Source organism: Pseudochaenichthys georgianus, chromosome 7 (assembly GCF_902827115.2).
Source record: "Pseudochaenichthys georgianus chromosome 7, fPseGeo1.2, whole genome shotgun sequence".
In the NCBI taxonomy this organism is placed as follows: Eukaryota; Metazoa; Chordata; class Actinopteri; order Perciformes; family Channichthyidae; genus Pseudochaenichthys; species Pseudochaenichthys georgianus.
In genome coordinates, this window is record NC_047509.1 from 41,013,247 (window position 1) to 41,023,037 (window position 9,791).

Genomic DNA, 9,791 nt, shown 5'->3' on the forward strand with positions numbered 1-9,791 from the left:
TGGAACGTGTTCTATCAGGTAAAGCACTTTGGTACCCAGTTATGTATGGTATTGAGTTTGAATTTAGCCTTTGGAATGTAATTTCCAACTGTGCATTGTAAAGACTGAAAAACAGGCTCAGGTTAAAGCTTGACATGATTTGGTCTTTTACATAAGAAGGTGTTTGTCCTCCTGTGTTGTCTTATTTCCTTATCTTTCTTTCAGGTGTAACATCTACCAATGGTTGTACATGACAGAGCCCTTCTCCACCTCTTCGCTGTCCTACTAGTCAATCCTGATTCTGATCCTTTCCTAAATAGTGGCAAGTTGTTTTTCAGTGAGTTCAGTGTACGTTAATTTAGCAACTTAATGCTTTACTGCTGTTGAATAAACCCTATATTGCTAGTGATTTTATTAAAAACTGATTTGCAATCTTTTTGATTCCAATTACAATAATGTTTTTATTATAATTGTAAAACACATCTTAACATCCATCAGCAATCAATAAAATAAATCATCCAACACAAAATAGAAGAAATCTAGACCTATTTCTTTTTTGCTCATGAGCCGCGTTCACACCGCAGGACTTTCCCTGGTACTTTAGTTCTTTAGTTCCGTTAGTACCAATAATGTCGCGTTCACACCGCCGGGACTACTCAGTGCCGGGAACTCTTTTGGAACTCTTTTGGTACTTTTTAGTCCCTGCTAGAGAGGTGGTACGAACCTGGTGACAAAAGAGTGCCAATTTCTATTCTATTTCTATTGGCTGGGCGAATTGCAAACCACGCCCCGTTAGACTCTGAATTTGTTTTGTTAGGCAGCCATTTTTTCCCTCGCTACAAAACCACATCCACACCTGAGCGAGTGGTTTTTTTGTACTTGAAAGCAGTTATGACAACACGTACAGCACCGGAGCGGTGGAATGATGAGGAAGTGTCGGCGCTTCTGTCAATTTACTCAGATGCAGGGATGCAGCAGCTTCTACAAAAAGCAGTTCCCAACTCTAAATGTTTTGAGCGATGTTCGCAAAAGCTATTTGAAATGACCATCGACTCGGGCACGCTGCTGTGGGAGCTCGCTGAAACGGCGGATTCAGTCGGCTGTGAAGTGAGCAACGACGACAACGACGAAGGTAAAATAAACTACTTGTACTGGGGTTTTTAATATGCACATTACTGGTCTCAGATGTACTTTTATTTGCTCAGTAGATCGAGGTAGCCATGAGCAGGCTGAACTGGCTAACACTGTTAGCCGGCCTTGAGCTGGCTAATAACATAACATCTAACTAGCTATTCTCGGCCGCCATGAAAACGTTTTGCCTTGTGAATAAGTGGGCAGTGTTTTCTGTAATGTGCTTCACTAACTCATGGCACTACATTTGTTTGTTTCAGGCGAGGCGGGACAACTCGCTGGATTGGAAACGAGTGGACTTTCCTTTCCCGATCGCAACAGCAGCCGTTGCTCGTCTCCCTTTCCATCAACCAAACGCAAAAGTACGTTCACACACACTGTAGCTTCACAATCACGTTTACTTCCTTCATGGTACAATTATGAATTATGAAACACCGTGGAAAACGTGTTTGCCTAGGCAGGCGTTTACACCTTTCGCGCCCATTTTACGCTCACAAAATTGTAAACATCCGGGCTAGGTCACATGACTTCCGGTAAGAAAACATAACGTGTGTGTCTCTCTCTTGTGTGTGTGTGTGTGTGTGTGTGTGTGTGTGTGTGTGTGTGTGTGTTTGTCTTTGTGTGTGTCTGTGAGTGTGTGTCTGTGCCTAACCCTATCAGTCGGAATAGCCCTAACAGCCTGACCGTGTCCCTTCTGCCTGTAAAACTACATGGTGATTAAATAATGTTTCCTCTTCGGAAAGCGCGCACAGGACACACATGATGAGAACTTCTTTGCCACCATCAAGACTATGGAGGACAGGCGTGCCATGGCCAGCAAGGCGATCCACGAGGACCAGATGATGCTTTTACACAAGGCCCAGGAAACAGAGGACAGGGTGATTGCGATGATGGAGCGCCAGGATGAACGGGACGCAGTCTTGGCGCAGCACATGGAGCAACAAAAGGCTTTCAGCAGGGGTTTCTGGGAGTGCTTTCAGAGCTAGTGAAGTCAAACAGGGCTTCCTCCCTGTAGTATTGTTTTAAATATTGACACACAGCGGTGTTTCCTGGACATGGAAACATTCAGGGCTTAGCCCACAGTTCAACTCTTACAGTGCTATTTTTATATATTTGTTATAAGTGTATTTTTTTTGGGTACATTTTATTTAAGTTGATTTTCTATTGTTATTATATATATATTACCACTGTTTTTTAATACTGACACCTAACTTGCACGAAGGTGTGTCTGTTACATTGTTTTGAACTTCATCAGGTGAAGTTGATGCTGAATTCACTATTTAGTAGATAATCATGTGACACTTTAACTTTGCACTACGGTCTGTCTGCTGAGCCTACCTATTGTATTTGCCAGTGTTATGTTTTGATACTGACACTTATTGATCTGCTGCTGATAAATAAAAGATAACCTCCATGGCGATTTAACAGATAATGTATCTTGCTTATTTCTCCTCTGACACTATCTTTACAGTGACCTGTGTAGCATCCTATAAATCACATTTAAGTGATTATTCTGATACCATCATGTTTCATCGGTTATAAACTGGCGAAGCTTTAGTTGTGTCCCACCCACAATGTGGCTTTGAAATAGATAATTTCATTGTATTTCAAAACGGCGTCCATCAACACAAGCACTATTTATTTATTGAAAGAGAAATGGTTAAGTTTGTAATTACCAGTGTTGTGAGTTCAATATTTTAATTAATTATAGTAAGGGAACATCTTAGGGGTTAGTGTACCGAGTTCCTCTCAGGAGGATTTACAATAAAGGTGTGTTAACTGCTGAGCCTATTTAATGTGCATACGACACCTGGCAGTTTGTTATTATATTGCCACACTGTTTTGATACTGACATATTTTCTTTGCACAAAGGTGTGTCTGCACTATTGTAATTGTGCCTGTCTTGAATGTGGTAAATAAAAGAGAGAACCAAATGCACTGTACAAAGCCTTCCATTGTCCTGGAAAGGTTTCATCAGCCATCTTTGCAGGGGGTAGGCTGAGTCACCAAGAATATAGTAACCCACATCATGTCCCCCAATATTCCTTGTTACATGAGGAAGTAGACCACCCCTATCCACAAAACTACCCAGTGAGGACATGCTGAACACTCTGCTATCATGCATGCTACCTGGTAAGCCAACAAAAACACTCCCCTAGCATCCACAACACCCTGCAGGACGAGCGAGTGCCAGCCTTTGCGGTTGAAATACTCGTTATGGTACGCCTTCGATTCCGAACCAGCATTGCACTTACAGCATCCGACGCGTGGGTCAAATCCCTAGTTGGCTGCAATAACCCAGTTACAAAGCTGTATAACATGAGCACAAAGACAACAAGCTCATTGAACTCCATCATGTCTGAAAGTAAACAAACACCTCATACAGCGGGTGGGCTTTATACCCCCTCCCCCGTGTAGTTCTTCTTCTCTCGTTTTTTTGTTGTACTCGCCGTGAAGTGGTTTTGCGGCCTGCCAGTAAACCCAGAGAAGAAGAAGACGAAGTGACGTCAGCGTAATCGTGCCTCAGGGAAAGTACTGCGGTGTGAATGCGATTGGCACTAGCCCCCTTGCGGATTTAGTGCCGTGGTACTTTAGTGGTACTTTAGTGCCGGCACTAAAGTACCGCAAGTCCTGCGGTGTGAAAGCGGCTAATGATGTCCTCAAGAGCCATGGTGTCTAGCTTTTGTAGTCGGCTACTCAGAATGTTTATCATTTCTTTGTCTCTTAACATTCCTATAATCATTTGTTTTGTATTGTTGGTATTGTTTTGTTCTTTATTTTTGTTGTGAGAATCACTTTGCAATTGTGTAAGTGCTATATAAATAGTTATACTAATATTATTGTTGTTACCATCATTACTATTATTTAAAATGTTTTCTTTGTTTTCTTTATTTATCGCTGCAGAAAGGATCATGCCAGCCCACATCAAACACCTGATCAAGAACTTGTGAATCTTCAGGCAGAAAAGACGAAAACACCTGTTCAAAGTTCCAGTTTCCTGTACATGGAACCTGTACACCTGAACCTGTTCCTCTGTTCCACATGTCTTCAGTCAGTTCTGGACCCCATGACTCTGTTCCACATGTCTTCAGTCAGTTCTGGACCCTATGACTCTGTTCCACATGTCTTCAGTCAGTTCTGGACCCTATGACTCTGTTCCACATGTCTTCAGTCAGTTCTGGACCCCATGACTCTGTTCCACATGTCTTCAGTCAGTTCTGGACCCTATGACTCTGTTCCACATGTCTTCAGTCAGTTCTGGACCCCATGACTCTGTTCCACATGTCTTCAGTCAGTTCTGGACCCTATGACTCTGTTCCACATGTCTTCAGTCAGTTCTGGACCCCATGACTCTGTTCCACATGTCTTCAGTCAGTTCTGGACCCCATGACTCTGTTCCACATGTCTTCAGTCAGTTCTGGACCCCATGACTCTGTTCCACATGTCTTCAGTCAGTTCTGGACCCCATGACTCTGTTCCACATGTCTTCAGTCAGTTCTGGACCCCATGACTCTGTTCCACATGTCTTCAGTCAGTTCTGGACCCCATGACTCTGTTCCACATGTCTTCAGTCAGTTCTGGACCCCATGACTCTGTTCCACATGTCTTCAGTCAGTTCTGGACCCCATGACTCTGTTCCACATGTCTTCAGTCAGTTCTGGACCCTATGACTCTGTTCCACATGTCTTCAGTCAGTTCTGGACCCCATAACTCTGTTTCACGTGTCTTCAGTCAGTTCTGGACCCCATAACTCTGTTTCACGTGTCTTCAGTCAGTTCTGGACCATATGACTCTGTTTCACATGTCTTCAGTCAGTTCTGGACCCCATGACTCGGACACTAGTTCTACCAGGGCTCATTAGAGGTAAGAGTGTTAGGAGAGGAGTGGAGTTATCTTTGTATTTAGGCTGCAAGTCGACAAAGGTGATCAAGTGCTGATGCTAATAATGATCTGATTCATTTGATATTGATTGTCTGCCAATACCGAATCCTGATCCGATTCTTCTATTTCCCAGATAGTTGCAAGAAAAAGTATATGAACCCTTTGGATTCTCCACACATAGCGCTGTGTGTTCCTTCCAAACAACTCAACTTTGGTTTCATCTGTCCACAGAACATGTTGCCAGTAGTGCTGTGGAACATCCAGGTGCTCTTTTGCAAACTTCAAACGTGCAGCAATGTTTTTTCTGGACAGCAGTGGCTTCCTCCGTGGTGTCCTCCCATGAACTCCATTCTTGTTCAGTGTTTTACGTATCGTAGATTCGTCAACAGAGATGTTAGCATGTGCCAGAGATTTCTTTAAGTCTCTAGCTGACTCTCTAGGATCCTTCTTCACCTCATTGAGCATCCTGCGCTGTGCTCTTGCAGTCATCTTTACAGGACGGCCACTCCTAGGGAGAGTAGCAACAGTGCTGAACTTTCTCCATTTATAGACAATTTGTCTTACCGTGGACTGATGAACATCAAGGCTTTCAGACATACTTTTGTAACCCTTTCCAGCTTTATGTAAGTCAACAATTCTTAATCGTAGGTCTTCTGAGAGCTCTTTTGTGCGAGGCATGGTTCACATCTGGCAATGCTTCTTAAGAATAGCAAATTCAAAACTGGTGTGTATTTTTTATAGGGCAGGGCAGCTTTAACCAACACCTCCAATCTCGTCTCATTGGTTGGACTCCAGGTTGGCTGACTCCTGACTCCAATTAGCTCTTGAAGATGTCTTTAGCCGAGGGGTTCACATACTTTGTCCACCCTGCACTGTGAATGTTTACATGGTGTGTTCAATAAAAACATGAAAACATATCATTGTTTGTGTGGTATTAGTTTAAGCTGTGTTTGTCTATTGTTGTGACTTAGATGAAGATCAGAACACATTGTATGACCAACTTATGCAGAAATCCAGGTCATTCCAAAGGGTTCACATACTTTTTCTTGCAACTGTAATACAGCTGCACCGTGTACACTCGCTCTATTTGTTTTTGCCATTGTAGACTAGTTCACCATAAGCAATTGTTGACTGTAACGTCTATGCCAACCGTCATTTCTTGTAAGGTATTATACTTTAACGGTTCTGGCAACCACAGCAGCCCAAATGTTAACGTAAATGTCAAGTTATTTTTTTACAGTGTACTTATATCTGTACATTTCTTTTCAGTTTGCTTGAAGAAGTGGCTTAACAGACAGAGATGCAGGCCAGATTGGGAAAGGCTGGACGCTACACAACGGGAAACATTATGGACATGAACAAGGAAAAACTAAAAACACTTTCTTTGTTGCTTTTTTCTTATCATACATAGTGTTACTGTTTTTGTTACCATTTAAATATTGAATTCTATGTATTACTTTTATTTTAAATCAAATGCACCGGTTTTAGATAATATATTTATTTTTGATGTATAGGTTGATTTGCAGGTTGGTTGTTATTTGTATGATTATTGTATTGTTACTGTGTATTTTATTATATTAACTAGCTATTTATTAAATTAAAATACTGTTATGAACACTATACAATGTCTTTATTTTGGTAGATACCAGAATACATGACACAATGAATCTTTGTAATATATTTATGTTCTCTGGTTTAAATAATCATACCAGTATTTAATGTATGCTGGTCACCTGGAATCCTGGTAAGCTCCCAGCAGGGTATATTTAATACTATTATTAAACATAAACTGGTGATAGATGGATGCTGGTGACCAGCCCAGCATAGAACAGCATACTATGCTGTTTTTTATAGCTACCAGTTTTAGCTACTTCATCCAGTCGCCTACAGTCGCGAATCGCGATAACATTGACAGTGACGACATACCTGCTCTTCTGGCCACGCGGCCACCTGCTGGCTCAATGTCCTCGCGCCCATACAGCGTGCAGCGTGGTGAAGAAAGGGTAGTAGAAAGAGAGGATGTGGTAACCTCCATGTAGGGGTTTACTTTTAGTGCAGTCGACAGTGGGTGTTAACACTCAGGGCCGTTTCTAGCTTTTTGGGGGCCCTATGCAAGATGCTGTTTGGGGGCCCTAGTTTTGACAGTTTTTTAACTACAATGGGGGGGATTCCGAAGCCTTTAAGATGATCTGTGGAGATGCATCAATCTGTTACACTTTAATAGGAAAACAGGCTAATTTCACGAAAACCAAGCAATTGAAAATTACAAAAAATGATATTAAAAAGGTAAACAATAAGGCTCCTCTATGTCAATACATGCAAGAGATGCAGCATTCAGCTGTCAGCCCAACGATGATTTGGACTTTATTACCCCAAAAACCCAAGCCACAGCTTTGCTATCATTGCAGTTTAGTCGTGTTTATATCCTACATTGGATTTGTAAGGATAATGCTTCACCGAACACTCACAGGAGGGGACTTGGCTGTCTACAAATAAAGACGGCTCATTTTAATTCTCCCCAAATATATTGAGGCTGAACCTGAACTTTGAATTCTCTGCTCCCATCATAATCTTGGCGATCTTGTTAAAATTGCGAATGCAGAATTAAAAATACTATGTAACTGGTTTGCAGTTAATAAATTATCCCTTAATGTGGCCAAAACACATTACATGTTATTCAATACAAAGTCTCAGAGTAGAAATGACTGCATTATACGGATTTGCAATACAGAGATAGAAAAAGTTGGTGCATGTACATTTTTAGGACTGCTTGTTGACGAAAAACTCAATTGGAAGCACTATATAAATTATGTACAGACTAAACTGTCAAAAACAATAGGTATTTTGTATCATACTAAGAACATTCTTGAATAAAATATACTCTTTATAACAGTCTATTTCTCCCTTACCTTTAATACTGCTCCGAAATATGGGGAAACACGTACTCAACAAATCTACAAAAAATAATAATATCCCAAAAAAAAGTATTACGAATAGTCTGTGGTGTTGGTAAATATGAACACACAACTCTCATATTTAAAAACACTCAATCTATTAAAATGTGTTGAGATAGTACAGCTTAAAACAGTATTGATTATGCACAACATTTTCCATAACAAAATGCCTAATAACATTCAAAAGCAGTTCCAAACCACAGCGTGAATATATGAATGTAAAAAAAGTCACTTGAAAATAAGTGTTCACAATGTTTATATGCAATTATGCATATATTATTATTATTATTCATTTGCCAAGTGCATGTGTACCAATGTATATATAGTATTTTAATTTCCAAAAAAAGATAGTTGAAACTGCTATTGACATGTGCAGAAAATGACCCTATATCTAGTTTTCCTATATATTATATGCATTTATTGTTTTACTGCCCTAACTTTTATTTAATTTTTTCTCCTGTTTTCTTTATTTCTTTGTACTCCTTCATTTCTATACGTTTTTGACGCAATAATGCCGCTGTATTAGGATGATGCACGGGAGGGCTAATTTCCACAAACTATGCTTCAGCTCTCCCGCTTCTACTAATGTTGTTCATCTTTGTGTGTATGAATTAAACTTTTTGTTTTTCAGATGAATAAAAAAAAAAAAAATACTTTCAGCTTTGGGGCCCCCTAATGGCCGCGGGGGCCCTATGCCCCCGCATAGTCCGCATATAGAAAGAAACGGCCCTGTTAACATTGGTTAATGTGGTACAGTCAACAGGCGAGTCATTTCAATAGAGTCTGTCTGCAGACCGCAGCAAGGAGGCGTTTCCTATAGGGGCGTTTCCTATAGTGAACGACGGGAGCCGGCTCTCGCCAGCGAACGAGACGTTTTTTGTTTTGTTTTTGCGGAGGGATCTAGATCGGCATGAAGGATGCTTTTATGGATTTAGAAAAATATTTTATTGATTTAAAAAATAGTTTTTTGTATTGATTTAAATTGACATGCATCCGCTAAGAAAAGTAGTCCGTTGTTACTGTTTGAACTAACGTAACAACGGCAGGAACTGCTTCAATAGTGTTTTTGAGGAGCTTTTTGATTACAGATTTGAAAACATCGTTGCTTGCTTTAAAAGTAGCACAATTCATTATGTCAAACCTTGAAAGATATCCCTGCCCTAATGCCAAAAGTAACTGGCAACTATGTCGCCGTAGCTATGATGTCTGCGTAAAAGGAGGGTTTCTGGCCCATTACTTCTCTTCCTACTTTTTGTCCCCCTCTTCTCCCCGCTGCAGCCTAGCAGTTGATCTCAAAGCACGCTCCCTCTCCTGCAGGGAGAAAAACTATATTTATATACTTTATATAGGTTGATACAGTAGCCCCTTTTTTAAATAGTTGTTATAGGTGTTGCCATCTGTTTTGTGTAGCGTGGTTCTACAAGCAAGTCAATGCATTCATTGGGTGGTATCAGAGAGTTACACGGGTCTGTAAATGCAATGAAAACAATTGGCCACAGCAAATCATTTATATTAAACATGTAATTTTTACTTTTGAATACTTTAGTACAAAGGATGTCTTGAATAATTTAAGTGATATATGTGTACACATATAAATCATTAGTCAAAACAGCGCTACATTTGATTTAATTAAAAGGTATAATATGTGGTAAACTGAAGAGCCCTTTGGGAGCCGAAAGAGCCGGCTCTTCTTGGTGAGCCGAATGATCCGGCTCAGCAAGAAGAGCCGGAATTCCCATCACTAGAACAATGACTTCTTCTGCGAGGATTTATAAAAGCAGCTGGATAAAAAAAGTTAGGAAACGCCCCTATAGGAAACGCCCCTATAGGAAACGCCTCTGTCTG

At 40.6% G+C, this 9,791-nt stretch overlaps 1 long non-coding RNA gene across 3 annotated transcripts; it reads left to right on the top strand.

Moving 5' to 3' along the window:
- Positions 1 to 476: 476 nt before the first annotated feature.
- On the top strand, positions 477 to 4,224 carry LOC139434139 (uncharacterized). 3 transcript variants are annotated; one of them, XR_011643570.1, is made up of 3 exons: positions 477 to 1,111; positions 1,371 to 1,472; positions 4,015 to 4,224. It is a non-coding gene; the product is annotated as an uncharacterized lncRNA (long non-coding RNA). The 3 variants fall into 3 exon arrangements; XR_011643571.1 differs by lacking the exon at positions 4,015 to 4,224 and adding an exon at positions 1,854 to 2,263; XR_011643572.1 differs by lacking the exon at positions 4,015 to 4,224 and adding an exon at positions 1,863 to 2,263.
- Positions 4,225 to 9,791: the final 5,567 nt, after the last annotated feature.